The sequence below is a fragment of the Macaca nemestrina genome, chromosome 9, assembly GCF_043159975.1.
Source record: "Macaca nemestrina isolate mMacNem1 chromosome 9, mMacNem.hap1, whole genome shotgun sequence".
In the NCBI taxonomy this organism is placed as follows: Eukaryota; Metazoa; Chordata; class Mammalia; order Primates; family Cercopithecidae; genus Macaca; species Macaca nemestrina.
Window position 1 is genome coordinate 121,474,949 of NC_092133.1, and position 26,796 is coordinate 121,501,744.

General features: G+C 42.2%; 1 long non-coding RNA gene across 2 annotated transcripts in view; it reads right to left on the reverse strand.

Moving 5' to 3' along the window:
* Window positions 1-26,796, reverse strand: part of LOC139356401 (uncharacterized) — a 46,606-nt gene that overhangs the window by 12,672 nt on the left and 7,138 nt on the right. The window contains exon 3 of one of the 2 annotated variants that reach the window (XR_011608209.1): window positions 8,477-8,600. This is a non-coding gene — a long non-coding RNA (uncharacterized lncRNA). Of the gene's footprint in view, window positions 1-8,476; window positions 8,601-14,746; window positions 15,012-26,796 lie in introns of both variants that reach the window. The other variant, XR_011608210.1, reaches the window with a different exon arrangement.

The following is a 26,796-nucleotide window of genomic DNA, read 5'->3' on the forward strand; positions in this document are numbered from 1 at the left end:
TTTATTATGAGAGTAATGAAATGTTTATTTCAACTGAGTCAACATGTAGGGGGTTTGGTTTGTTTGTTTTTATGTTTTCCTGACACTTGTGGCCAGCTACAAGAAGCCCCTAGCATCCTGCTTGGCATCTGGGATTCAAAACATTTTAAAGAGACAGGAAGTCTGTGCTGGCTTGTATTTTCATATATCTCAGTGCTTTTGAACAGGCCATTTTTCACGAGGCTGCTTCTGTTCCCTGGGTTGTTGTTTATTTGTTTGTTTGCTTGTTTTTATTACTTCAGGTAGAATTGCTGACAAAGGTAAACAATCAGAGCTGGGCCTGCTGTAAGGGTTGCCATGTCTCTCTCTCTTTACTCCCGAAAACAAAGTAATACAAAGTCCCAGTTTTGGTTTTCGGAATGCTTGATGCTGCTCAGGCCATAAACAGTGTGTTAGTTGTCAAGTGCTGGAGCATGTCTTTGTTTAGTTTCCATAGGATTTCGTCTCTGGGAAGTGAAGCACATTTCTCCTCTTGAGCTCCCATAGGGTGGAGGCCCCAGAGCAGATGTGGCTGAGGCACAAATTGCAGCACACAGCAAGGAGCCTGTGGGGCGGTGGTGGGAAGAGGAGTGAGAGTGTGGAATGGAATCTCAGGTGGATCCAGAGCCATGGGAAGCCACTGTAAAGTCTAGAACAGGCTGATGCAGTGAGATCCTTTGAAACCCCATCTGTCTTGTGGCCTCCTTCTGGTCACTTTGGTAGTCTATAACAATCACTTCAGGTCATAAAGCAATCTACCTGATGGCAGAACAGCCAAATGGCCTAGACGGGGCTCAAACCCACTAAAACTAAGACGTGTCAGTATTAGACAAAGGAACTAACAGACTGTGAACATAATCAATGAACTTTTAAAATGGGAGCGGAGGACAGGTGCAGTGGCTCATGCCTGTAATCCCAGGACTTTGGGAGGTGAAGTGGGGAGGATAACTTGAGGACAGGAGTTCAAGACCAGCCTGGGCAACAGAGCAAGACCCCGATCTCTACAAAAAATAAAAAATTAGCCTGGTGTGGTGGCATGCACCTGTAGTTCTAGTTCCAGCTACTCTGGAGATTGAGGCAGGAGGATCTCTTGAGCCTAGGAGTTGAAGGCTGTAGTGAGCTGTGATTGTGCCACTGCACTCCAACCTGGGGGATAAAGCAAGACCCTGTCTCAAAGAAAAAAGAAAAATGCAGAGGAGCATCTTTCTCATTTCTAGGAAAAGTACAGATACCAAGGATTTGTTAAGGAAGGAGGCCCCAGGAATTAAAAAGCTTTAAGAAGAAGATCCTATCCCTTATTAATATTTGCCATCATCATAAAAAACAGATAAAAAGTTGGCATTCATGCAACACTTTGCAAAATTCTTTACAAAGAAGCAAGTGAAGTCTTTGCAGAAAAGAACCTTGAACTCCAACTCAGAAAATACCTACAGTGATGTGGAAAAGATACAAGACCCCTCAGGCAAACAGACAACTATTCATTCACTGTAAATGTAAGTATTTCCCAGTATTTCCCAGCCCACTCATTTGGGAGTAGAAATAGCATCCCATCAATAATCACGATTTCATATTTCTCAGTACACAGTATGACTCACTGGCAGTAGCTCCCAATCCTTTCTTTTTCAGATTCCCAGATTCCTCCCAAACACTTCCAGGACTTCAGGGGCAGTGTTTGGCTGATGTGAAGAGTGGAAGTTCTCTCTTGGTTCTCATACCATTGTGTAATTTTCCTTCTTTTCTGCCCATCTCACAGCAAGGTGTCATGTGTGGCCATGGAGTAGGGGGAGCAAGGAGCTGCAGGGCCTGCTTCAGTCACTCAGGGTTTACTAAGGCTCTGTATATAGGATGTCTCAACTGGGAATGGTGGCTCACGCCTGTAATCCCAACACTTTGGGAGGCTGAGGTGGGTCAATCACTTGAGGTCAGGTGTTTGAGAGCAACCTGGCCATTATGGCAAAACCCCATCTATACGAAAAATACAAAAATTAGTTGGGCATAATGGCAGGTGCGTGTCGGTCCAGCTACTCTGAGGCTGAAGAGTAGAATTGCTTGAACCCAGGAGGCAGAGGTTGCAGTGAGCCGAGATTGAGCCACTGCACTCCAGCCTGGGCCACAGAGTGAGACTCCATCTCAAAAATAATAATAATAATAATTAGTTTGGAATGGTGACGTGTGCCTGCAGTCCCAAGTACTGTGGAGGTTGAGGCAGGAGGATCACTTGAGCCCAGGAGTTGGAGGCTACAGTGAGACATGATTGTACCACCGCGCTCCAGCCTGGGTGACAGAGAGAGACCCTGTCTCTAAAAAAAAAAAAAAGTAATAATGCCTCTGTCTTCATGGCCACCAAGAGTGCTGTTTTTGACTCCTGTGTTACATGGAAATGTTAAGGAAGCAGCTCTTAGTTTTTATTCCCTCCTATTTAATGGAAGACAGTCTACTCTATTATAAGCAAGCGATCTGAAGTCAGACAGACTTGGGATTTAGATTTTTAGATACTCTTTTCTTTAGCTGTGTGACCTAGGGCCAGTCATGGAGCCTCAGTTTTTCCAGCTATAAAATGGGGATGATCATAATAGTACCTCAGGACTAGGGATATCCCCAGGACTTAACTAATTGATCCGTGTAAAACGCTTGCCACGGCGCCTGATCTTTGTAAGGCACTCGGTAAACATTGTTATTGTTGTCTTTGTTGTAGTCAATGTTATGTTACTGCTGTTCCTACCACTGTCCCCTTCATGTTGGGATTTAGCTATGAGTCCACTGGGACAAGGCAAGAGAATATCATGAGTGACAAGCACCACACTTTTAAAAGAACCTTCAACCCTATAAAGCACCTACACAATGCCTGGCACATAACACCTTCTCAGTAGGGCTGACTTCCCCTGCCGACACAGTCTTTCCCCTCTTTAAATAAATATGTATCTGTCACCCACGGTCTGAAGGCAACACTTGATTATATTTTCTCCCCGTGTGTGTGTGTGTGTGTGTGTGTGTGTGTGTGTGTGTGTGTGTGTGTTTTAAGCTTTTGGGATAGCTTTTAAGAGATATATCATTGTGGTTTTGGGGAGGGGTTGTATTTTGTTTTGTTTTATTTTGACCTTTGTGTCCCTGGAGCTCCTAGCTAGGTTAACGGTTCCCATTCCATCTCTTCAACAACTCTCCCCACTGCTGGAAACAGATCGGCTCAGCACTGCAGGAGTTCCCATTTTCCAGCTCTAGTGCTTCTTATAGGAAGTTATAAAGTCCTGGGCCCAACGCTGCTGTCTGACCCACTGCTTCAACATCGGCCTGCTCCAGCTGTTCTTCCTCCCAGATTCTGTTCTGCCCAACAGCACACGTGCCTGGCTGGCCAAGAGTCTTCATTGACAGTGAAAGGAACCCTCAGATGATTTTAAGTATTTCAAAAAGTCTAACAACAATCAGAGCTGGGCCTGCTGTAAAGGTTGCCATGTCTTATTAAAATGCCATGAGCCTTGGCGTGTGGCTGGAAGTACCTCAGCTTTTTGGGGCAGTACTTGTCGGTCCTGCTGGTTAGATGCGCTGAGTGTCTAACAGAAGTGGAAAACCAATTAGTCATAACTTCCTTTTTCTCTTGATGAGGATTAGGAATAATAAAGAGTTCTTGGTGGCAAAAGGCTGGATGCCTCTGCTCTAGTCAATTCCATTTTACCAGTACGAATTTTCATGAAAATCAAACCAAAGGTAGCAAAGCAGGATACACAGGAATATGAGGATATTATGAGCCCTTGTAACCTAATTGCACTGAGTCCATTTGCCCACGCACAAGGAAAAGCCAAACACCGAAGCACCAGATTTTTGTAGAAAGAGAGGTTTATTGCAACGTGGCTGTGCAAGGAGACAGGAGATGGGCTCAAATCCATCTCCTTGTACTGGTCTCAAAGCAGTACATGGAAAGGAGAAATTCTGGCGGAGGGGTTTTGGGGTTGGTGAATGATTGGAGGAAGGGGAGGGGAAGTTTGCAAAGTCCCTTAAGTGGGTGCGGTTGTCTCTTTGTGCTTCTTTGTGGTTGTATGTGCAAAGTTGGGGGAAATTGGTAGGAACCATATGGTATGAATTCAGACTGTGACATCAAAAGGTCACCCATCTGGCAAAGTAAGACCATTCTGCATAGACTATAGCCAGCCATATTGGTTGCAATTAGTTTCAGCCAGTTTGGCCAGTTTTTTTGGTTTTGTTTTTTATTGTTGTGCTTCTTTGTTTGAGATAAGTTCTTGTTCTGTCACCCAAGCTAGAGTCTGGAGTGCAGTGGTGAGATCATCACTCACTGCAGCCTTGAATTTCTGGGCTCAAGTAATCTTCCCACGTCAGCCTCCCAAATAGCTGGGACTACAAGCATGTGCCACCATGCCTGGCTTTTCATGTTTGTTTTTGTAGAGACGAGGTCTTGCTATGTTGCCCAGGCTGGTCTCAAACTTCTGGGCTCAAGCAATCCTCCTGCCTTGGCTTCCCAAAGTGCTGGGATTAAAGGCCTGAGCCACTGCAACTGCCCCAGTTGGCCAGTTTTGTTGTAAGTGGAGGGGACTGTTACAAGCTACTTCCTTATATGCCATCCTATAAGACAAGCTCAAGAATTCCTGTTACCAACTTCTTTAACCCTTTGGGCACAGTTTCACCTTTAGGGTCGAATGCCTGATATTCCTGAAGCTCAAAAGTCTGGTCTCTTTTAGGCTGCAGGCACTGGGGTGAGCACTTGTTTTCACGGGTAAAATATGCTGTTGCTTTCCAGGAGCAGCATCACCCAAAACTTGAGAGATTTTTGACCGCCTAGCTTGTAGAGCGCGGAGACACAAGGAGGAATATTCCCTGGCTCTTTCCCCAGCCCTTCCTACACGGGACCATCCTGCGGTACTGTTGCCTATCAGTCCAGCTTTCCTGTGCCCAGCCAGTTACAACAAATGCACCGGAATCCTGTCCTTCCCCGGAGCCCTGCGGGTGGCAGATGAAGATCCTCATTCCTCATCCCTCTTTAAACAGGGTTAGTCTGTTCATACTGAAACCTAAACAAAACAAAACAAAACTTTTTTTTTTCTTTTTTTCAGACAGGATCTTGCTCTGTCGCCCAGCTGAAGTATAGTGGTGCAATGACAGCTCACTGCAGCCTCCAACGCCTGGGCTCAAACAATCCTCTCACCTCAGCCTCCTGAGTAGTTGGGACTATAGGCACACACCACCATACTCAGCTAATTTTTAAAACTTTTTGTAGAGACAGGGTCTCAGTACGTTGCCCAGTCTGGTCTCGAACTCCTGACTCAAGTGATTCTCCCACCTTAGCCTCCCAAAGTGCTGGGATTATAGGCGTGAGCCACTGTGCCTGGCCTCCCCCATCCTTCTTTACAAGTGTTTTCTGTGCCAGGTAGTTGATCATTTAAGGTCTTGCATTCTCCTCTAACATCTCATGTGCTTTCATTTTAAAATATATATATTTATCTGGGGCAGATTTCACATACTCTACAAGACAAAAACCCGTAGGAGGCATGTAATTACTTTATTATGCTCACTAATGTACTTCATGAACAAATCAGAGTTACAGCAACCCAGGTCCCTTGCTGCAGGCCCCAGGGAACTTTGCAATGAGTGCTTTATGATCCAGCCAAATATGAAATAAAGGTGTGTTTGACAAATCTTAACTCACATTGCGTGGCACACTAACGTTTTGCTTGTGGCTTAGATGGGAGTTTGCTGGCCCTGGTATTAGCAGAGCCAGCAGCCTTGGAAGTGATGCAGCTGCCTCCTGAGCCTACATTTGGGATCATTCCCCTCGCCAAAGCTTTGCCCAAACTTGGTGCTCAGTGTTTGTCCCCAGACTGGATCCTGGCTCACATTAGACAAGTCCAAGATTGGTGGCAAGCAAAGTACAGCAAGTGTCTACCAGGCAGGCAGGAGAACACAAAATGAAAATTTTAAAGCTGTATAAATCTTCCAGGATTAGAAACACATGAAGCAGGAATCAGGCAAGGGTCGTGACAGAGACTGCAGAATGTCTCTAAATATTATTTCTGACAATACAAAATCAATTTACATTTAATACATTTTAAAACAGCCAACCTACCTATATGATTTGATATTACTAAGGAGAGCTGAAATGGAATCTTAATGCAGTTTGTAAGCATATTCAGCAGAGGTTTATTATTTCTAAAAATGCTTTGTGTAATCACAGTACTTTATCGTTGAAATTGCCAGGTTTTGTGATACAAATATATTAGATTCATAATTAAAATGCTGTTGTCTATTAATGCCGCCACAGCATTTTCCCCAGGCAGACACTTAAAAAAAAAAATCCTATATACTTTCAAGGATGAGTGAGCTCCTCTTTTAGGAGAGATTCCTCCCTCCACATGCTTTATTTATTAATACAATCAATTCAGGGAAGAATAAAGCATCCTCAGAATGAGACTAATGAGGCCTAAGAGCACAAAATTGAAACTAGTCATCACCTTGGCCCAGTTGTGAAATAGTCTCTCCAGACTACCCACTCTTCTGTAGTTTTAAAGTGGTATCAATTTCTAAGGCTCATCAAACAGTGTTTTCAGAGTAATCATAGAAAAAAAAAAAGATACAATGAAATTTGTTGTTTTCTGGGCATGGTGGCTCCACCTATAATCCCAGCACTTTGGGAGGCTGAGGCAGGAGGATCGCTTGAGCCCAGGATTTTGAGATCGGCCTGGGTAACATAGCAAGGCCCTGTCTCTACAAAAACCAAAAAAATTGCTGGGCATGGTGGCATGCTCCTGTAGTCCCAGCTACTCAGGAGGCTGCGGTGAGGGTATATCGCTTGATCCCAGGAGTTCAAGGTTGCAGTGAGCTGTGATTGTGCCACTGCACTCCAGCCTGGGTGACAGAGCCAGACCCTGTCTTCAAAAAATAAAAAAACCTGAGATGAGGAGGATGAGGAGGAGAGAAGCATCATCAGGGCAGGAAACCAGCAGTTCAAAGACCAGAGGCAGGATGCACTGGAGAGCAGGGTGGCCTGATAGAAGCAGAGCAGTGCAGACATGGAGGGGTCCCAGCCGGGAATTACCTCAGACGTCTTAAGGCACTGAGAAGCCAGTGAAGGAGGGAGTGGGGCTGTCACCAGAAACATATTTTATATGCACATTTAAAAAAATGCTATAGTTGCTGTTGTAGTCTGTACCCTGTGTCATGTCCTGCTCTTCTCCTAGCTGTATATCAGAAACCTTTTCAATTTGTTCGTGAGAGCCACTGTTAGTTACAAAATGGTAACTCATTCAGCCATTCCCTTATAGTCAGATATTTAGACTTTGTTGAATAATTTTGATTATTATAGAGTAATGCAAGTGACTGTGTACATAATACCCTTCTTCCTATATAAGAATAATTTTGTGTCAAGATATGTTCCTAGATGTCACACCAGCCAGAAGTGACAATATTCATTTCCTTGACTATTTGAATGGGTGAAAAAATCATTATCTTCTAGTTTCAGTTTATATTCCTTCAATGACTAGTAAAATTGAGTAGGTCTCCATATTTTGTGACAAGTATTATCAGGGCAAAAGATAAAGTAATTTAGTGAACACATAAAGAGAATTTGGTATTTTACACCCCAGTAAACCTGTGGCATGTGAAGACCAGTGAAACCATTTTAGATTAGGCTAAAGTTCTTTAATAAAGCTACATTTTAAAAAATCACTGTGTTCTCTAAAGGCTAAATAAATTTTTCTTTGAAAGAAAGGCATTAACAAGCTAATAAAGTATACCTATAGACATGGATAGAGGGTGAAATCCAGTATCTATATGACTTAGATACCAGACTAATCTGTTTATATGGCTTAAGCACAAATCTATGCCCAAACCAGTGTCCAAGTATCCGCAAACCCGCCTAGTCTACCAATAGAAACACGGGCTCAACTTCTTTTTTATTGAGCTCAGGATGTATCTGTAATGATCTCATGGAGGGTGGCTTTTCAAGGAACTCCGGGTGGTTTTAAAATAGTGGTTTCACTGAGCCACCCAACACAGGAAAGCTATGTTTTTCAGCCCATTAGGACAAACCCCAAATCAATTTACAACTGTATTCAGGAAAAGCTCAGAGCAAGATTGCTGAAGGAATTCACTTCAAAGGCCAAGTTCTAAGAGGGATTTTTTTCTCCCTCCAGCTGCCTCCAGGATAGGACCCTAATCTTAAAAGATTTGTTTGAAATTTACGTAAAATCTGGCTGGTTCTCTGGGCAATAATCACAGCCACTGAGGCGAGGTCAAGCCTCTGATGGAGCTGATACCTGAGGTCTGCCTGCCTCTATAAGATGCAAAGATGACAAAAAAGGTTCTGGCGTGAGTAGAACCATCCTTCTTTCTGAGGGTTGTTTCCAGAAGCCACCCACAGAGGGCCAGCATTGGGAAGCCCCAGCAGAAGACTGTAGAGCTGGCCCCTGGCCGGCACATCCAGTAAAACACCAGGGCTGAGGATCGTGGTGCATACCTGTAGTTCTAGCTACACAGGAGGCTGAAGCAGGTGGATTCCTTGAGTCCAGGAGTTCAAGGCTGCAGTAATCTATGATTGTACCACTGCACTCCAGCCTGGGTGACAGAACAATACCCTGTCTCTAAAAATTTAAAAAAAAAAATGATAAAAATAAGCAGTCTGGTGCCATCAGTTCAATAGCTATTGAATACCCCTGTAAAAGCCAATAATTTAAAAACTAGTTTTAGAAAAGACTCAGAATTCTACATGGCTGTGAAATAAACTGTGAATTAGATGGAATGAATTCAGGAAGGAAGAATCATTCCTTCATATTTTGTATTATAGTATGTCTAAGACAAGATTATCTTACAGCTGAACTGAGACAGCTTTATGCTTATCTATAAGTCGAGTACAGACTATTGGTCAAGATAAGGATGGGAGTGCTAATTTGGAATTTGCAATGTGCTGTTTAAAGCTTGAAACTTCTGGGGCTAGGCCCTGGGGCCAGCTTGTCTACACTGCTTAAGGATGTACAGATAGATGGCTTATACCAAATTTAAACAGTTATGTAACCTGGTTTTAGCTATGTAACCAGTGCACAGAATTTGTGCAAACTCTTTCCCAAATTCCCCTGAAATAAAGATACTTCTCACCTAGCATGCTGGTTCATGATTTAAAAAAAAAAAAAAAGATTTCTATATGACACTCCATAGTCAAAGTGAAGTGCTGAGGATAATGACTAGTTTAAGCCCAGTCAGTATAAAGCCACTGGGAATAAGGTTTAGCCTCTTGACCGTAGTAGCCTGTGCTTCTCATGCTGGAGTCTTGCACATTACAACCTCCATATGCATCCAATTGAAGAAGAGAGAACATTTTGCCAAAACCCTCCACGTGGAGAGCCAGTGTGACTAGACAGACTATCTTTGATTTCATTATGGTCTGAGGTTTAGTCACCAAGCAGAGCAGCCAGCACAGGACCTGAGGGGGGATGAAAAGGTCTCCAGTGTATTTTCTGCCTCAAGAAATAGGGACTGTTCACTTTTGGGGACTTAACTGTTTTCTTCCATGCTCCTAAAACTGGACACCACTCTAGTGAGGGAAGGGTATGAAGAGCCAGGATGGCACAAAGAAAACGATAATTAATCAGGTCATTCCTTGGCACTCAGCCATAGGTTCCTTGGCAACATGGATCCTTCAGCTGTCGGCAATCAGCCTACAGGCATCTTTCAATTATCAACGCTATTGGAGGGGGCAGTGATGTGGGTAATCCCAAACAGCAGATAATCCCTCCAAATCATTTAATTTATCTTTTGAATGATTTTCACATGTACACACATGATTTCTTCCTTCCTATTTATGTTCTGCTTAGGCCAAAAATAAAACTGATGTGCATTCTTTGAGCATACACCAATGAATGAGAAGGTTGGCTGAAGGACACTGGTTCTCAGATTAGACAATTTCCTTGGATCATCCACTCCTGGATAATCCAGGGTTTCATATATTGATTTCATAGACTCATAGCACTGGAAGGAACCAAGAGATCATTTCTTATTTCAAACCCTTTGTTTTGCAGATGAAGAAACTGAGTCACTGGCCTAAGACCATGTGGCTAAATATGTATCCAGCTGTCATTATTTTATCCACAAAACTTCTGCCATTGACTGTTCCTTTAACCAGTTGTTCCCAATGAGGGAAAACTCATAAGAACCCAGCTGTAGCTTCTGTTCAATCGCTTCTCATGGGCTGCATAGTAGGATGCTACAAAGCCAGGCCCCAGTCCAGTGGCCCCCACTCTGGCAGCTTATTAGAATCACCCAAGGAGCATTTTAAAATCCCTGGTCAATTAAATTAGAATCTGGAATGGGGGTTGGGTGATTAGTGGGTGAGACCCAGGTATTCAAAGTGCAATCTGCTGGGCACAGTGGCTCATGCCTGTAATCACAACACTTTGGGAGGCCGAGGTGGGAGGATTGCTTGAGCCCAGGAGTTTGAGACCAACCTGGGCAACATAACAAGACCCTGTCTTTACACACAAAAATTTTTTTTTTCTCTTTTTTTGAGACAGAGTCTCACTCTGTCGCCCTGGCTGGAGTGCAGTGGCGCGATCTTGGCTCACTGCAAGCTCTGCCTCTTGGGTTCACGCCATTCTTCTGCCTCAGCCTCCCAAGTAGCTGGGACTACAGGTGCCCGCCACCACAGCTGGCTAATTTTTTGTATTTTTAGTAGAGATGGGGTTTCACCATGTGAGCCAGGATGGTCTCGATCTCCTGACCTCGTGATCCACCTGCCTCGGCCTCCCAAAGTGCTGGGATTACAAGCGTGAGCCACCACGCCCGGCCACAAAAAATTTTTTTAAAGTAGCCAGGCATGGTGGTGTGTGCCTGTGGTCCCAGCTACTTGGGAAGCTAAGAGAGGAGGATCACTTGAGCCCAGGAGGTTGAAGCTGCTGTGAGCCATGATTGCACCACTGCACTCCAGTCTGGGTGACAAAGGGAGACCCTGTCTCAAAAACAAACAAACAAAAATACCAAAGTGCAAGCAAAGTCAAGAATCATTACCCTAAAGGCTGACTCCTTCCCCTACCAGCTGTATAGCCTCAGACAAATCCCCTTACCTCTCTGGGCCTCAGTTTTCTCTATAAAATGGGATAATGAGGGTGGTAGTTTAATATTTGCCTTACTGAGTTGTTGGGAGGATTAAATGGTTTTGTATATATATAGAAAACACTAAAACAGTTCCTAATACATAGAAGGTGTTATATGAATTTAGCTGTTATAATTAGTACCACTACTACTGCCAGGACGATTACATGAGGACCCTGTGGAAGAAGGAACATGCTGAGGGTTCTTGTTGAGACACTGGGCTAAATGGGGAATCATTTTTGGAAAGTTGGCTTGGGGCCTTGAGTTTTAAGTTCACTTCTCCACTCAACAAAATATCCTAGGAGAGGTGGAAAGAAATAAATCAGCTCCTGAAAACAGACTTACCCTTCAACTTGGTGAGGAAGGAGGAGTATTTTAGTGGGTTATATCTGAGTGATATCTGTGTTTTTTAAACATACTTTGTTATTTTTGTTTTTATTTTTTGTAAAGATGGGGTCTTGCCATATTGCCCAGGCTGGCCTCAAACCCATAGGCTGAAGTGAGCCTCCCACCCTGGCCTGCCAGAGTGCTGGGATTATAAGCAGTAGCCACCAGGCCCGACTGGATATCTGTGTCTTTTAAATTACCATAGCATTTGGCTATTGTTCACTTAATACTTACATCCATATTGATTATAAGCATGCAACCACTACCAACAGAGTCTGAATTTAAAGCATTGTCAATCTCCCCTTTGCATTATAGCACAGCCCCCTTTGAGCCTCTGTGACACACCTTACATTGGGATGAATGTAGATTCCTAGGCCCACTGTGGTGGGGAACACTTTTGATATCCGTTTACTCGTGGTTTTAAGGACTTTTGTATTATAACTTCACTGTGATGCCAGAAATTTTTTGATTCCCCATTGTTACGAACTAAATGCCTGTGTCCCCAACCCCACATTCATATGTTGAAATCCTAATCCCCAAGGTGATGATATTAGGTGGTGGGACTCTTAGGAGAAATTAGGTCATGAGGGTAGAGTCCTTATGAATGGGATTAGTGCCCTCATAAAAGGGACAGGAGAGCACTCTCTGCTCTGTACCATGTAAAAATATGATAAGAAAATGGCCACCTGCAACCTGGAAGAGGCTTTCACCAGAACCCAACCATGCTGGCACCCTGATCGTGGATGTCCAGCCTCCAGAGCTGTGAGAAGTCAATTTCTGCTGTTTGTAAGTCACCCAGTCTATGGTATTCTGTTACTGCAGCCCAACTGAGACCCCCAATTTTATTTTATTAGCAATCTAATGAATTATAAATGATCCGTTACTGGCCTTCAGAAATTGACCTATTTACTATTGCTTAACAAAGTGGCAACCAATTTTGTTCTAAGGAAGCAGACACACTATACAATTAGTTTCAGGCTAAATAAAACAAACTCACATGCTTCTCACTAAACACTTATTAAAAAGATGCTAGCAAATGGGCTTCTTTCTAAATAGACAACTATCATTTTACAAAAAAATGTTGAGACTAGTTATATTTAATAACACATAAGGCACGTTTGTATGCTATAAGATTTCAGAATTTACTTTATTTCTACTGGTAAAGAAATGATGTAGAAGTCAACTCGTGATTTTTATTTTTATTTATTTTTATTTTTTACTTTTTGACACAGGGTCTACTCTGTTGCCCAGGCTGGAGTACAGTCATGTGAACGTGGCTCACTGCAGCCTCAACCTCCTGGGCTCAGATGATTCTCTCACCTCAGCCTCCTGAGTAGCTGGGACTACAGGTGTGTGCTACCATGCCTGGCCAAATTTTTGTGTTTTTTCGTAGAGATGGAGATTCACCATGTTGCCCAGGCTGGTCTTGAATTCCTGGGCTCAAGTGATCTGCCTGCCTTGGCCTCCCAAAGTACTGGGATTACAGGCATGAGCCACTGTGTCTGGCCTGCAACTCATGATTTTAAATACCTCTTTTAACAGATAGGTTCCAAAGACCTCACTGTATATTTTTTTGTAAATTGTATTGAAGTATAACACACATATAGAAAAGTGAACCAATCATGAGTACACAGCTTGATGAATTTTCACAAAATGACAAATCCATGTAACGAATAACTTTATCAAAAAGCAGAGCATTACCAGCACCCCAGAATTGTATAATGCCTAGTCACTGCTCCCACATAATTATGATCCTGATTTCTAACACCATAGATGAGTTTACCTTCAAAAATTGTTTTTTATACTTTAATATAAACATCTTGATTTTATGTAAGTAGAATCATACACTATGGACTCTATTGTGTCCGGATTCTTTGCTCAGCATTGTAAGATCCATGTATATTATTGCATGTAGTTGTAGTTTTTTCATGTCATTACTGTGTCCCACATATAAATATGCCACAATTTATTCATTCTACTATAGATGAACTTATTGTTTCCAGTTTGAGGTTAATATGAATAGTGTTGCTATGAACATTCTAGTACATGTGTACATCTCTCCGTTGGCTATACACCTGGGAGTGGAATTGCTGGGCTTTGGGGTATATACATGTTCAGCTTTAGCAGATTCTCCCAGGTTTCCAAAGTGGTTGTACTACTTTTCCCTTCTATCAGCTGAGTGTAGTCATTCCAGTTGCTCCACATCCTCACCAGCCTTTGATATTATATACCTTTTTCACTGTAGACACTCTCCCACCGAACATTTTAAGAAAATAAAAAATAGACATTACATATCATGATACTGGAAAATGCTAAGCCTGTCCTCAGGACAGGACAGTCTTTCAGTCTGCAATAAAAGTGAGAAAAGGACCTGACTGGCATGACCACAGAGTTACTGTCTCCATAGCTTTTCCACGTTCCATGGCTGAGCTCCTTAGGCAGTAGGGAAAAGAAGACCAGGAAAGAACATGGCCCTGGTTCTTGCCCAGGGTTCTCTCTTGACAACAGGAACTTGGTGATCCCTGGAACAGTTCATAGACATTTACTGAGCAGCTCCCATACTGGAATCTTGTCAGTAACCAAGCCTCTGCCCTCAAAGAGCTTACAGTAACCTCAGTGCTTTGGAGGGGTGACTCTGGAAGCCAGGCTGGGCATATCAAACTAGAATAGGGAGGAACTGAGGCCAGGAGGTGCTACAAAGTCCAGACACACAGAAGCAGGTGCCAGAAACAACAGGGCAAATTCCCAATGATCTCACCTACTCAACACCTCCCTGGAAGTGTTTCCTTTATTGAAAATTCAGACATCTTAAAGTTAGTTTACCTTTGGCTTTTTACCCTGGCTTCTAAATGCTGAGTTTCTGCTAAAGAGGTCCTTGGGGGTCTTGGGCCAGCAATCCTCCAACTCCTTGGCCTGTCACCTTCTTAGTTGTCTCTAGATATTTCTAGAGCATGGCTCCTCAGAAACAGTCTAAATGCTTACAAACTTTTGTCATTGGGGCTTGTTAAACAAAAATTCACCTTCCTAACACTACTAGTCACCCTCAGCTACCATAATCCCTGCCAGAATATGCCTGGGCTTTAGAGTCCAAGAGAAAGATCTTTTAGCTGCAAAATCCCAACTTCTCTAAGCCTCAGTTTCTTCGTTTGGTTCTGGAAGGATTAGATAACTTATGTAAAACACTTATTAGTGCCCCTGGCATATATTGGGCATGCAACAAATGGCAGATAATATTTTTAGCTATTACTTAACGTCTCACCTGTCAAGTCACATGGCAGCTTGAGTGGGGAGCGTCATCTCTGCTGAGATTGCACTGACACCATGAATATGGTCACATCAGGAAAACGTTCCTTCATTACTATAGGAATCAGGCAGGCACCCGTGGCCTGGGGAAGGGGTGCAGAGAGTCATCTGGTTGTGTTTTTCTCTCTGAAAATTCTGTCCTCTAAAACCATCAGGTGTTTTGACTTGATCCCAGTATTATATGAATTTTCTTCCATGGGTTGTTAGTTTCTCCACTTGTTCTGCAGCAAGATCACATAGTAAAACCCCGAATACATAAACTTTTCTGGTTAATTTATCATTTTCCAAATTTAAATCTCATTTTTTTTAACCTTGACCCCAGTCTTTGGCATCATTCCTTTTCTCCCATTACTTTATGTAGTTTGAAGCCTGCAAATGTGTTCTCAAACATTTTTCTTAAATGGTTATTCAATAATCACATATGGTCAGTCCCAAAAGTGAGTTTAAAATATGCTGGCAAAGAGCTTTCAACTCCTGTCCTGAGCTGACACTTGAATGATTTGCTGAGATTTTCTAACAAATATTTATTAAATATCCACTTTAGTTAAGGAGTTGTGAAATCCCCAAAGATTAATGGAAGGCTGCTCTTTAAGGGTTCACACAGGCTCGCATCTGTGATCACAGCACTTGGGAAGGCTGAGAGGCAGAAAGATCTCTTGAGCCCAGGAGTTCAAGACTAGCCTGGACTAGATGGCAAAACCCAATCTCTCTACAAAAAAAATTTTTTTTTTTTTTTTTTTTTTGAGACGGCGTCTCGCTCTGTCACCCAGGCTGGAGTGCAGTGGCGCGATCTCGGCTCGCTGCAAGCTCCGCCTCCCGGGTTCACGCCATTCTCCTGACTCAGCCTCCCGAGTAGCTAGGACTACAGGCGCCCGCCATCACACCCAGCTAATTTTTCTATTTTTAGTAGAGACGGAGTTTCACCGTGTTAGCCAGGATGATCTCGACCTTGTGATCCGACCGCCTCGGCCTCCCAAAGTGCTGGGATTACAGGCGTGAGCCACCGCGCCCGGCCAAAAAATTTTTTTAAAATTAGCTGGGTGTGGTGGCACACACCTGTAGTACCAGCTACTTTGGAGGCTGAGGTGGGAGGATTGCTTGAGCCTAGGAATTTGAGGCAGCAGTGAGCTGTGCTAGTGCCACTGCACTCCAGCATGAATAACAAAGCAAGGCCCCATCTCTTTTTTAAAAAAAACAAAAACAAAAAAGGGGGGAGGAGTGAGGTGTTCACAGTCTTGAGGAGAAAATGATTAATCAGAGTACAAGGGGGGAAATGGTATAAACCAGGGTAATAGGCATCCAACTCCCTGCTCCCCCTGCTTACAAGCTGTGTGACCTTGGGCAAGTGTCTTATTTTCTCTGAGCCCTTCTTTAATATTTCGTACAAATTGGAAATAGTAAAATTCTTCATGACTGTGTGTCAGGAAGGTTAAATGAAGCAACACCTGAAAAGCACTTAGCACATTAGCTGACAGAATAGCCATTCAATAAAGGTTGGGTCTTAACCTTCTACACCTGCTTCCCAGTTATACAGCAACATACACGTAGACATACACCTGAAAAATTCAGATATATTTAGAACTAAGAAATATTTTTAATTAATCTAAAAACTTAAAACGTTTACATATGACATTACTATTTCAACTAAACACACATTTAATGACAACCATCAATTACAAGGACTAAGGGACTCAGAACATTCATACTCTTGGGGGTAGGGGAGGCAGGGTACTGAGCCCACATCCTCAGACTCTACTGGACAAGTCTAAAAAAGAAAAACAAGTTTTGACACACAATCTTTAGGTTTGGGAAAATATTTATCATAAAAAAGTAATGTTAAATTGAAAATACAAATGATAAAACATTTAATATTCTTTCTAAGTAACCCATGTTGTGTAAAGTGATTCAACGAAGCTTTTTTTTTTTCCCCCCCAAAAGCACTGCCCATGTCAGTATCACCATACCTTGTTTAACCACACTGATAAGAACCCTTGGAAACCCACTGTTTAACTTACAGAACTTTGGACTTTGTGGAAGTGAACAAACTTCAAAATCTACTTATTGCTGACATTGTTGGTGATGGTGCTTAGAAACTATTTTTCCAAATTTGCTTTGCACCTAAGAACAACCTGCAATCAGTAGTAATAATAAAATAAAGTAGCTTGCTAGTTGATATATTATTATATAGATATCACTTTGAAAAACAGATGTTCCTAATTGGATTTACTCATATTTTTCTAAATTATGTCCCTTTGGGGAATATTTTAGCACATATATAAATACATTTTTAAAATTGCAGATAACCATACGTTCAACTTAAAAACTTTTTCACATTGAGGTGAGGAGTAATCATTTTAACTCTGTTATTAAAATACTATCAGAAAATGATTATTTTTTGTTTTTAAACAACACAAGAAAAATTTCAAGCACACATAACAATATTTATATAGTGACTCTTTGTATGCCCATCACTCAGCTGCAACAACCACCAATCCCAAAGCCAACCTTGCCTCATTCACACTGTTGTCCATTTCCTCCCTCCCTTATTATTTTGAAGCAAATTCTAGATATTGTATCATTTCACCTGTAAACATTTCATTACTTAACACTGAAATATGGCTACTCTCCTGTCAAAATAAGTACAACAACAACATCATGCTTAAAATAACTAATAGTCCTTCATGTTATCAAATATCCAGTCAATGTTTAAATTTCTCATTGTCTCATAATGTCATAATTTAATTTCTTAAAAATTAGATCCAAATAAAGTACATGCTTTGCAATTGATTGTTATGTCTTCTAAGTCTCTTTTTAATTAGAGGCCATCTTCCATCTCTCTCTCTTCCCTCTTTGTAATTTATTTTTCAGAAAACTAGGTTGTTTGTCCTAAAGAATTTCCCCTCTTCGGGTTCTGCTGATTGCATTTTGGGGTAGTGTTTAACATCTTTCTCTGCAGTCTATTTTCTGCAAACTGATCGTTGGAAGTTTTATATATATGTAAGATTTTTAAGGGTTTTTTCTTTGGCTTTTATCTCCTTTCATTCATTCAACTTTTACTGAATACCTACTATGTGTCTGTTACTGTGGGTTGCTATAAAAACAAAAATGCCTCAGAAGCTTAGATGAGTGAAGGAAATGCATGCAAACAGAATTATAATCAATGTGTTTGAAGTTTAAAATAGCTGCTAAAAGAGCCCTGAGAGGTAGCAACTAGCTTGCCTGAGGGAGTCAAGGGAGCCTTCACTGAAGAAGTGATTTTGAATTAGGCTTTGAAAAATAATGGGTAGGAGTTTTCCAGATGAGAACATAGGGAGAGAGGAAGAGAGGAAGTGCAGGCAATTTCCAGTCCAAGGGATCAGCACATGTGAAGGCAGAAAATCATGTAAGAAAATAAATACAGCTCACTGATCTAAGTAGAAACATTGACCGCAGTGCCCCTGGACTGGATGAAAAGAGCTTAAACTCTTTGGTTCCTGCCTCCTCAGTCTCTAGAGAAGTTTAAGGCTTTTAGAAAGAGTTGATCATCTCGTTCAAGGGGAGGAGGAGCAGTGTATGGAGAGGATTCCAAGAGCAGCAGAGAATGACAGCAGATGAGTAGTCAGGGAATCTGAGTACTCCATAACAGAGCTTCGGACAGAGCCCAGCTGGCCTGTTCCAGGACTGGGGTCTTTGGTATATCCAGTGACTGGCAAGTTTTACACATGCACTCAAAGGCAGCCTTTGGTAAGATGGTCAGGTGAGTAAAGTTCATTCTTGTTATTTCCTCAGCCCCCGCAGCACACTTCTCTCATTTTCCCTGCTCCTGCTCCCATCACCTCCACCCCCAACAGCAATGACCCTGAACAATATGAGGAAAGAATCTGATTCTGCAAATATGAGAAGATACCTGGGGGAAAAAGAAGGACCAAAGGGAAATGCAGGGTGGTGGGGCGGGAGCAGTGAGAGGAGTAGAAAGCTCCTGGAACAGCCCTCCTGAAACAATGCTCCCAACTACTGGTTGCTTCCTGAGATGATGCTCCCATTTCTCTCCTTCTCCAGTTGGCAAACTCCTACTCATCCTTCGAGGCCAGCTCAGGGGCCACTGTCCCTTATCCCTGTGACCTTTCACCTTGCTGGATAAATGCTCCCATCACCGTGCTCTCACTGCACATGTGCAAATCCCAATTCCCACATCCATCACTCTGTATTATAATCATCTACTTGTGCCCTCCCCATCTCCTCCACGTGACTCCTTCAAATAAGATTGTGGTCCACTCCTCTCTAAGTCCCTGTGCCTACTCTAGTGATGGCACATCAAGATATTCTGTAAACATTTGTTTTTTTGACAAATTAAAAGTATTTACTAAAAGCGTTTGGCCTGCATCCTTTGCCACACTCCATCTCTTTTTTTTCCTCCCAGTTATAAGAGGGCATAGTAGATGGTGGTCTAGAAATAATGTCCTGACTTTGCTATTGTGGTGTCAGACCTAAAAGTAAGGAGCAGTATTACTTGTCATCTGGGGAAAACCGAGAGGGCCGGCCTCAAATGGCCTAATTGAAAGTCTTCTTCCCTCTCTGTTTCTGCAGATAAGGTCCCCTAGCCAATCTACCCTCCTCATCAGGTGCTGTTCCTGCTTATCCCTGAGCGTTGGGTTTCCGTTCCCTGCCAGCCCATGGAATTGAAACAAGCCAATCACATCAACCTATAGGAAGCAGGGGGCATCCCACCCTCTTGTTACCACAAAGCCTGCCTCCCAAGCCCCTGCTTATTCATTCAGTTCCCGAGGACAACCTTCATTTGCTCTTGTGTGCCCTATCCCTCTCCCCCGGCTATGAGTATATGTGACTAATAAGCTACTGTCAATCCCAAGTGTCCAGTGTCAGGTGCTGTGTGTCTGGCCAACAGCATAACCTTAGGGTGAGAATCCCTTCCTCACCAATGTGGTAAATAGGAGGTGACTAAAACCGTTAGTGCCACAGGAATAGTAGTGATGGTGGGAAGTGGGAGCCAGCCCGGCAGGGATGTAGGAGACCTAGAAATTTTGGTTTGTCTCTGTCGTGAGTCTCATTTCGTGCTGGGCTCCTGAGGCCCTAAGGTAGTACTGGTGACCTGTACGTGATTGCCAATGTTGATTGGAAAAAAAAAAAAAAAACTGGCAAAATGTGCATTTACCTAAGTAAAAAGTCTGCATGGGTAATGAATAATATCACATGTTGGGTAGTCCAGATATTTCAAAAAATGGCAGCCCCGAGAGTGGAAATATCGCTTTTTTAAAGGTCTTTAATTGAAATATTTGGGCCCAGACTAAGCTAAATTTTGTAGGATTGCTGAGGTTAAACTCTAAGAGAGCCCTAAACTGATTTCTTTACATTCCACATTGTTTTTCCCTCTTTAATCCAACTTAAAGCAAGGGGAATCCGTTCGGTACCAAAGCTAACGGTAGCCAGCTGGGGTTATCCAAATAAGAGTAGATATTTTAGGCTTGAATTATTTCCATAATTGCACCACTTTCCACTTGGTAGTAGAGTTATTCTGCAACTGCATTTCATGTTTGTGAAGGAGCAGACTCCTCCCAGCCTGCAACTATGAGACAAAAGCCACAACTCTAAGATGCAAATCAGTGTCCCAGCCCTCATTTAATAAAATGCTTATTATATAATCGTTTTTAAGATATAGGTATTAGAAAAATGAGGAAGTAACAACAACCAAAACGAAAATGAAGAAAAACCCAATCTTCAGAAATGTATCAGAGCAATGTTCTCTTGAAAAAAACTTTCCCTGCTGAATCATTCATTTTTCAAATATGACTTTGTGTTAGAAAAAATTTCAGATTCCATCCAAAGTTCAAGTCCATTGTTCTCTGGGTAATTGCCACAGATCAGCAGGGTATTACTCTCTGATGTCCCAGCAGCAAATCATTCAGCTGACAGCATTTTAACATCTGTTGTAGACATTTTTTAAAAAGCATCTTTGGCATCCAAAGGAATTAAATACATCTGATAAATGTCTGAGACTTTGGACAAGGTTCAAAGTCATTTTTTCTGAGTGAAGAAAGTACACTAAAAAGAGAGTAAACTGTATTCACTTTTTCAAATTCCCTAAATACTAACATTTACATTTTACTATGGGTTGCTATACTATTTATTATTTCAACTCTATCTTACTCTATAGAGCACATTACAAAAGCTAGCAATAATTCTCACCTTACAAGTCTGAAAGGTGGGTTTATTAATTTAGTAAAATCTACATAAATAACAACATTTCAATCGTTCCAGATCCCTCCTTGTCTTTTCCCATCAATACCCTCCTAGGACACCCAAGATGGCACTGCTGGCCACAGATGTGTGGCATAGGTGCTCTTTTTTTCCCATGGTTTTCTATTCTGTTTCTAAACATTGTTCCATTCACTTTTATTGTAGACACTGACTCGCGAGGAATAGTTACAGGAATGTGTCCATAGTCTCTCAGAACTAGGAACAGAGCACAGAAATCTCTGTTCTTGGCTGTTTGTACTGACCCCTGGAAATTCTGTGTTTCAGTGGGACACAGGCCAGGCATCCTTTTCCCTGATCCTGTTGAGGATGTGGAAGGAGTGACAGGAAGACTGTGGTCAGGAGTCTGGATTCCAATCCTGCTTTTATCACAAACTAGCAGAGTATCCTTTGGCAAGGTCCACTTTCTGAGCCTCATTTTCCTTATCTGTAGAATGAAGACATTGGACCACAGGATCATTTAAGGTCCCTTCAGATCTAACTTTTTATGTGTGGTAGATCATTTCTGATGGTGGTCCTGACAATCCTTCCTACCTCCTATTTCGTACCTTTTTTTTAAAGGTATGCTTTACCTAAATAACTGCAATAAAATGCATACATTTTGACAAACATATACATTTGTATATATACTGCCACAATCAAGGTACAAAACACTTCTATCATGCCAAAAAGCTCCCTCATACCCTTTTGCTGGCAATCCCCATCCTCTAGCCTCAGGCCACCAGTGATCTTTCTGTCACTATAGTTTGCCTTATCTAGAATTTCATATAAATAGCATAATATATGTGCTTTTTTGTGTCTGGCTTCTTTTACTTAGCCTAACCACATTCCTTTTGTAATGTGCCTGTACTATCCACCCATCAAGGGTAGAATCTATTTTCCAGTTCTTTGAATCCAGAATGGCCCTCTGACTTGCTTTGACCAACAGAATACAATGAAAGTAATGCTCTGTGATTCCTTCTACCCCTTGGTAAACCATTGCCATGTAAAAATGCCTGAGCTAGACTACTGAATCACTCAAGACCATGTGGAATGAGAGGGAGGCACATGGAGGAGAACCAAGGTCCAGACTTGTGGATTAGGCCAAACTTGGATCCTCCAGCCCCTTGAGATACCCCTAATCAAGACCACATGGAACAGATAAAAAGCCATCCTCCCTGACCCCCGCCTGAATTCCTAACCCAAAGAATTTTCAGCAATAAAATGCTCTTGTTTTAAGCCACTAAATTTTTGGGTGGCTCGTAAGAACCAAAGCTAAAATGATGAGTCTTCTATCCTGTCTTCCTTAAGGTCCAACAGAATCTCTTTCCGGCCCTAAGACTATTAGCTAACTATACAGGTGTTTTCCCTGAAATCTTTTCTACTTCTCTTTCTTTCCTTTTCCTATTTTTCCTCCCTCAGGTGTCATAAATTGCATTCAAATTCTTGTAACTGTTTCAGGAACTTGAAAACTGAGCGTGTTTTTCTTCCATTTCACTTTACAGGGTTGAAGAGTATAAAATCTTTTCTCTCTTCCCTTCAGATCCAGTGTTCTGGCATTTGAATTACAGCATGTTCTAGACAAAAGGATAAAGAGTTTGGGAGCCAAGAACTCTCATTTTATACCTAATGAGCTGTAAGGTTCTAGGCAAGTTTGAAAGCTTCCTGCACCTGACTTTCTCCATGTAATCTCATGAGCTGGTAGAGGGAGCATAAACTGCAAAAACGGATGGGAAAATTAGTCAAAAGCAAAGTACTCTCTATTTCCATAACTCGGACAAGTTTTCTGCAATGATATCTGCATGCCCTTCATGTGTCAAGTTCTCTGTCACAGGCTTGAACATGCAAGATAAGGTTTGCCTATCACCAGGAAAACAAGATAAACACTATTTCTGCCTTATGCATTTTTGCTGGAAGTGAGATCTCTCTCTTCCACTCTCACTCGTGTGTGTGTTTTATGTTGCTATTCTCCACAAATGTTTTGTTGTGGGCTACTGTAAGACTCGTTATGGTCAGGCAAAATCTGGGCGAAACATTCTCATGGAGGGTGAAAGATGAGGTTTATATGAAAAAAAAATGCACAGGGCCTAAGACTTCTAGAAACTACCCCAACATAAAAGAATTATGGTAGTCCTCTTTTCCCAAATACAATTTTAAATTTAAAAATCACACTAAACCATAAAATAAAGGTAAAGAAGCTCATTTCTAATTTGCACCTTTATAACTGCTTCAAAGCTTTGTTTGAAATCCCAAATAAAATCTTTCCAATTTTTTCTCTCATTTTTTTCTTGCATGTCTTTGTTTCTGTTGGTCTGAGAACAGAGGATCTCAAAAAATGATCCCTGAACCAGCAGCATCAGCATCACCTGTGAACTTGTTTGAAATGCTAATTTGGGGGCTCTACCCTAAATCTACTGAATCATTAACTCAGCGGGTAGGGTCTAGCAATCTGTGTTGTAACAAGCCTTTCAGGCAATGCTGAAACACTGAAGTTTGAGAATCACTGCCGAGGACAGATACTTGGGCTGCCTGCTGCAGTTTGTCAAACTGGCTGTTCATTAGAATATCCTGGGAAGCTTTATAAAAATATCAGTGTTAGGACTCCAATGCCATAGATGCTAATTTATTTGGTCAGGGGTAGGCCAGGAAACCAGTATTTTTAAAGTCTCCTAAGTGATTCTAGTATGTCCACCAGCATTGAGAATCACTAGCATTTTAAGTAATCTGGCTGTGATTCCTAGGCTTGAGCAACCTGGGGGAGAGAAGTGAGGAGCTCAGCATGCTTCCTCAGTTTAGGCTGAAGAGGATAAGCAGGGAAGTAGGGAGAGTTCACAAGAATGTTTAAGCAAGTCTGAAATAAAACACATTTAAATGTGAAATGTGGAAGGGGAAGAATTATAGTTAAGCCATAGTCTTCAGGGAACATTTGAGGCAGTGAGCATTTTAGACTGAATGACAGGAAATAAGTTTAGAGAAAACTGGTGGAAGAGAGTCAGAGATAATACAACTAAGATAAATTAGGTTTGAATATTCCTTGTGGGGCTGTGCTGTGCACTAGAATCCCGTCATACATTTACATTCTAAGCCTCCAAGCTAACATTATTTACTCTTTAAAAAAAATCCTGGAAAAGAAACCTCTATTTTTCAAAAAAAAATGTGTTTAATTTTGCTATTCTCCACATTTTTTGTTGTATATTACTATAAAATTGGTTATGGTCAACCAAAGTCTTGTGAAGGAAATATTCTCATGGAAGAGTGAAAGCTGATTTGATTATAATAGCTAGTAGTAGGATTTGGGAAGTAATTTTCACTTACACAACAGTCAACTGAAGAAAACCAGCAAGATCATTTTTAGGCTTTTTAAATATTACAGGCATAAAAAAGAAAATTTTAGAAGTGGATTCGTTCTGGTTAAAAGTTTTTTTAAAAAAGGATCTGACTTTTAAATTGTATTTCATCATATATTTTTGGTATGTTCGTATCTCAGATGAGTTGAGGGATTGAAGAAATGAGTTTTTAAAAAATTAGTGAAGAAAGGGAACCAACTAGCAAAGAAGGTGGTTGTGGCAAATGCTAAAATAAGGAAAACAACATATTGAAAGGATGAAAGGGCCCTGGGAGTGGAACAATATGAAAGAGGGGATTTTTGTGTTTTGTTCACTGCTGTATCTACAGCATCTAGAACAATGCCTAGCACATGAAAAATGTTCAATAAATACAGTGTACTTGTTGAAAAAATAAATGACCTCCAAGGATACCTCCAGTTTTGTGTACCAGGATGCTATAATTACTGGGTGACTGAGGAATACACGAAATTTTTAACTTGTTTTTTATTTAGAGCTTTCCAACTGTACCGTGACAGGTGTTATAAATTTTCCCAGGCAATATGTGGCCTTTTCCTAACAAAAAGTTCCAAAGGAATGGAGATTGAGACTGGGGTAGTTTCTCAGAGGAGCTGGCTACCCTGAACCCCTTCACTCCAAAACAAAGTGTACTCCTCCCTCTCACTTCCCTCAAAACAAATCCACCACTTATAAATGTGCAACCTGTGGGGCCATTTTTGAAACAGGTAATAGGAGGATGTGGCCAATTTTCATCTGAAACACTCCCCAGATATGTCTCCAAGCACTATGTACACCACCATCTTGTAGGTGTTCTGAATGTCCCCAAGCCCCATGTTTTGCTCATGAGGCATGCCACCCTAACTCCCTGCTGCTGGAAATGAGAATATGTCCGAGGGTAACAGAGGAACAGTAATAAATGGCTTCCATTATATTCATAAATTTTTGATGGGTTGACCTCAGAGAACCAATCCCTCTAATGAAGTGGAAAGCATCCCAGAAGTGAGAGCTCACTTGTTTCACTTTCTTATTTGGAAAATGGAATGCTGGCGTGACTCCTTCTTAGCTAGTCCTAATGTATTACTGCTCCAAAACACAAAGAGCAGGTTCAAAGAGATAACTTTGCCTTGCATCATTCGCCTTTTGGTTTTATGCTTGTCTCACAATAACTTTAGATCATGTGCCCTGTTTCTTTTTTATCCACTGATTCAGCAAATATTTACAAAGCCCCCAGTACACTGCTAGGTACCGTGCTAGGCTCCAGGGAAGAAAAAATTTCCCGCTCTCCAAAAGGAGATAAAAATCAAGTGGGCAGAGAAGCCAAAAAACGTGTAAAATGCGTTATCATACCAGGAGGTTATAAATGCTACAAAGAGAAATAAAACAGGAGTATGGGAGATGGGCAGTAACAAAAAGCTCTAAATCCAAACTTTATTGCGCCGCTGTCAAAAAAAAAAAAAAAAAACTCTATGCTCCCCCCAACCCTGTTTTGTTTTTTGTTTCGTTTTTTGCCCTCGCAGCTTGCCTGCTCTAACAATAGATGCCTTTTAAATAGCAGTCACCCTGAGGGATGAGAAATGACCTAATGGGTCCAAAGGACACTATTTGGGTGGGGGCAGCACTGAAAGCCCAGACTTCACCGCTCTGCAATACCTGGAAGTAACAAAGCTGCACTTCTACCTCCTGAATCTATGAAAACAAAACTAAAATAAACAATAGAGCTTCACTGCTGACTCCAAGCCCCTTCCTTAGGTTCAGTTGCCTCCCGCTTCTCTGACCAGGCGCTTCCACTGGCTCTGCATTAAAATTCTAAGATTATGGGATCCCCAAACCAGCTTGCAGCCCCACAGCCCTCCCGCCTCCCTCAGGCCGGTGGTGCCGTCAGGGCCCGTGTCTGAGGCGCCCGGTGGATTCAGCAGAACAAACATCGTAAAACGATTATTTGCGAGAGGAGAAGACGATGTTGTGAGAACTTGGTCCCAGACACTGTCTCAAAGCAGCAGAAAAACCGCAGGAAACCTAAGGAGCACGACCCTGACGGCGACGGAGGGGGTGCGCGCGGACAGCACTGTCCCCTCCCGCCGACGCCAGAGCTCAAATCGGAACGAAGACGGAGCGGCCACAAATCCCGGCTTCTCCTTTCTTTCGCTAAGGCGGAGAAATCGCCCCGCGGTCCCTGGCGCGCCTCCCGCGGAAAGCGGGCGGTGACCATTCCGATAGGCCGCCCGCCGCGCTCCTTTTCCGCAGACAAAGCTGCCTCGAGGGCGCTCCGCGGCCCCCGAGTCACCACGTTCCGTTCGGCAGAAGAAAGCGAAAGCGGCTGCTCCCTGACAGGCAGCCAGACAATAGCGACGGGCAGGCCGCTCCACGCCAGCATCTTTGTTTCCCTCGCGCCGGGAAACTGTCCCCAGATACCACAGAAACCAGAGACCGC